The sequence below is a fragment of the Bos mutus genome, chromosome 1 (assembly GCF_027580195.1).
Source record: "Bos mutus isolate GX-2022 chromosome 1, NWIPB_WYAK_1.1, whole genome shotgun sequence".
NCBI classification, from domain to species: domain Eukaryota; kingdom Metazoa; phylum Chordata; class Mammalia; order Artiodactyla; family Bovidae; genus Bos; species Bos mutus.
Window position 1 is genome coordinate 88031817 of NC_091617.1, and position 4295 is coordinate 88036111.

Here is a 4295-nt window from a genome sequence, read left to right on the forward strand (position 1 = left end):
GTTGAGAAAAATGCCAAAGGGGAAATTAATTTTGATTTTGGTGGTGTGTTTCCTGAGCTGGAACCAAATCCTGAATTGCTGGTGGCATTCACACCTCTTCATTACTGCCATTAGCAATTCTTTATCTACTTCTGGAGTCTATAAAAGCTTAGTGTATCAGAGAGAGGCCAAATTCATATATAACTCCTGATACTGTATTATGAAAATGATTCATTAATAAGCAACATGCAGACCTCTCTGAACTGTGGAGTCCAAATCAATTCATAGAAGACATTTCTCAATCTTTTCTCTTTTCAGGTTCTCTTATTTTGAATATATTCACAGTAAAATCATGGCTATTGTAATTTTATAGCATGTTTCAAGCTGAGAACATGGTGTCAACTTACTTATCATATAATCATATTCTGCATTCTGATTCTCAGGTGGCTTTCACATTTTTTTGATTGAGAGCAACTATAAGAAATGCAACTAAAAGCAACGAGTTTATATCCTCACATAGTACACATGCCACCCTCCTTTGCAACAAACATGCATAGATACAGAAACAAATATTTGAAATAATACATTGACTTATTATTACAAATTTTAGTTGTATTTTCTCCTATTCTGTGTCCTTGTAAAATACTGGTCATCAAGTAAATTGACTTAATATTCCACCAACCTGCAGCTAGAAAAAACTGCCTTATTGGTGCTTCTCAAAACTACTTGGAGTTCTGAGTTTGGCAACAGTACACTAAAACTGCAACAATCAGAGATTAGCATGGTGCCTGGGCAAGGATGACAAACAAATTTGTAAAGAATTTCATATTTTTTAAAAGTCATTTCGGGAAGTGTCCAATCATGGATGGATGGACAAGCAAAATATTACACACACAAACAATAGAAAATAATTCAGCCTTTAACAGGAAGAAAATGCTGGCTCATACTACAACATGAAGGACTATGGGAAACATGCTAAATGGAATAAGCCAGTCACAAAAGAACAAATACTGTATGATTCTGCCTGTATAAAATAACTAGAGTAACCAAATTCATAGTGGCTGGAAATGGAATAATAGCTGCCCAGGGGCTGGGAGAAGGGCAAATGAAGGTATAGAGTTTCAGTTCTGCAAGATGAGAAGAGTTCTAGATATGGATGGTAAAATGTTTGCATCAAAATGTGAATGTGCTTAATACCAGTAAATTTTACATTTAAAAATTGTTAAAATGGTAAGTTTTATGTATATTTTACCACAGTTACAAAAAAGTCACTAGAAAAAACAAACTTTACTGATTTCCTTCAGATTTTTTGACTCAGAGGTGGGACCCTGTATCTGGGAATTTTTAAGAGCTATCTGGGTAAATTTGATGGAAATCACTGCTTTAGGGTATAACTATGACTTTCCCTCCCAACACTACATCCTTTTGCCATTTCTCTGAAAGAAACAAAAGTATGTGGTGAGGTCCTGCAGATCCTAACTCACTCTGGATCAGTATACTTTTTAAAAGGATTCAAATCTTTTCAGGTGGGAAACTAGTTTTAGAGTGTGCAATTACAGATATGATTTAGAGAATGTGATTACAGTTCCCTTTTCATTATAGGGGACTGGAATGCAAAAGTAGGAAGTCAAGAAACACCTGGAGTAACAGGCAAATTTGGCCTTGGAGTACAGAATGAAGTAGGTCAACGGCTAATAGAGTTTTGCCAAGAGAACACATTGATCATAGCAAACACCCTCTTGCAACAACACAAGAGAAGACGCTACACGTGAACATCACCAGATGGTCAATACTGAAATCAGATTGATTATATTCTTTGCAGCTAAAGATGGAGAAGCTCTATAGAGTCAGCAAAAGCAAGACCGGGGGCTGACGGTGGCTCAGATAATGACCTCTTTATTGCCAAATTCAGATTTAAATTGAAAAAGTAGGAAAAACCACTAGACCATTCAGGTATCAGTTAATTTCAGTTCAGTGGCTCAGTCATGTCTGACTCATTGCAATCCCATGAACTGCAGCACGCCAGGCCTCCCTATCCATCACCAACTCCCAGAGTTTACTCGAACTCATGTCCATAGAGTCAGTGATGTCGTCCAACTATCTCACCCTGTGTCATCCCCTTCTACTCCTGCCTTCAATCTTTCCAGCATCAGAGTCTTTTAAATGAGTCAGTTCTTCGCATAAGGAGGCCAAAGTATTGGAGTTTCAGCTTCAGCATCAGTCCTTCCAATGAATATTCAGGATTGATTTCCTTTAGGAGGGACTGGTTGGATCTCCTTGCAGTTCAAGGGACTCTCAAGAGTCTTCTCCAAAACCATAGTTGAAAAGCATCAGTTCTTAGACATTCACCATTCCTTATAGTCCAACTCTCACATCCATACATGACTACTGGAAAAACCATAGCCTTGATTAGATGGCAACAACTATTACTTTGTTGGCAAAGTAATGTCTCTGCTTTTTAATATGCTGTCCAGGATCATCATAGCTTTACTTCCAAGGAGTAAGCATCTTTCATGGTTTCAGTCACCATCTCCATGATTTTGCAGCCCCCACCAAAATAAAGTCTGTCACTGTTTCCGTTGTTTCTCCATCTATTTGCCATGAAGTGATGGGACCATAGGCCATGATCTTAGTTTTCTGAATGTTGAGCTTTAAGCTCATCAAGAGATAGGAATACCAGATTAAAATTCAACAAAAGATAGGAATACCAGACCACCTGATCTGCCTCTTGAGAAATCTGTATGCAGGTCAGGAAGCAACAGTTAGAACAGGACATGGAACAATAGACTGGTTCCAAATTGGAAAGAAATACATCAAGGCTGTATATTGTCACCCTGCTTATTTAACTTATATGCAGAATACATCAAGAGAAACTCTAGGCAAGATGAAGCACAAGCTGGAATCATGTTTGCCAGGAGAAATATCAATAACCTCAGATATGCAGATGACACCACCCTTATGGCAGAAAGTGAAGAAGAACTAAAGAGCCTCTTGATGAAAGTGAAAGAAGAGAGTGAAAAAGTTAGCTTAAAATTCAACATTCAGAAAACTAAGACCATGGCTTGTGGTCCCATCACTTAATGGCAAATAGATAGGGAAACAGTGGAAACAGTGTCAGAGTTTATTTTTGGGGCTCCAAAATCACTGCAGATGGTAACTGAAGCCACGTAATTAAAAGATGCTGACTCCTTGGAAGAAGAGTTTTGACCAACCTGGACAGCATATTCAAAAGCAGAGACATTACTTTGCCAACAAATGTCCATCTAATCAAGGCTATGGTTTTTCCAGTAGTCATGTATGGATGTGAGAGTTGGACTATAAAGAAAGCTGAGTGTCAAAGAATTGATGCTTTTGAACTGTGGTGTTGGAGAAGATTCTTGAGAGTCCCTTGGACTGCAAGGAGATCCAACCAGTCTATCCTAAAGGAGATCAGCCCTGATTATTCATTAGTAGGACTGATGTTGAAGCTGAAACTCCAATACTTTGGCCACCTGATGTGAAGAACTGACTCACTGGAAAAGACTCTGATGCTGGAAAGATTGAAGGTGGGAGGAGAAGGGAATAACAGAGGATGAGATGGTTGGATGGCATCACCAACTCAATGAACATGAGTTTGAGTAAACTTCAGGAGTTGGTGATGGATAGGGAGGCCTGGCATGCTGCAGTCCATGGGGGTCACAAAGAGTCGGACTGATTGAATAACTGAACTGAACTGAACTGATTACAGATATGGACACGGAGTATAGAGAAAGAACCTTTTCTGGAGGAGACAAAAATTAATATTAAACTAAAACACACAGTGGACTGGTTCCAAATTGGGAAATAGTATGTCAAGGTTGTATATTGTCATCCTGTTTATTTTACTGATTTGCAGAGTACATCATGCAAAATGCCTGGCTGAATGAGACACAAGTTGGAATCAAGTTTGCAGAGAAAAATATCAGTAACCTTAGGTATGCAGATTATAACACCCTTATGGCAGAAAGCAAAGAGGAACTGAAGAGCCTCTTGATGAAAGTGAAAGAGAAGCGTGAAAATGTTGCCTTAAAACTCAACATGTAAAAAAAAAAAAAAAAAAACTCAACATGTAAAAATCTAAGATCGTGGCATCCGGTCCCCTCACTTCATGGCAAATAGATGCGAAAACAATGAAAAAAATGACAGACTGTATTTTGGGAGGCTGCAAAATCACTGCAGATTGTGGCTGCAGCCATGAAATTAAAAGATGCTTGCTCTGTGAAAGAAAAGCTATGACCAACCCATACTGCATGTTAAAAAGCAGAGATGTTACTTTGCCAACAAAGTCCATCTAGTCA

General features: G+C 38.5%; 1 non-coding gene across 1 annotated transcript; it reads left to right on the top strand.

The window, feature by feature from the left end:
* The first annotated feature begins 709 nt into the window (after positions 1-709).
* On the top strand, positions 710-812 carry LOC138989449 (U6 spliceosomal RNA). The gene has a single exon (XR_011465754.1). It is a non-coding gene; the product is annotated as a U6 spliceosomal RNA (small nuclear RNA).
* Positions 813-4295: the final 3483 nt, after the last annotated feature.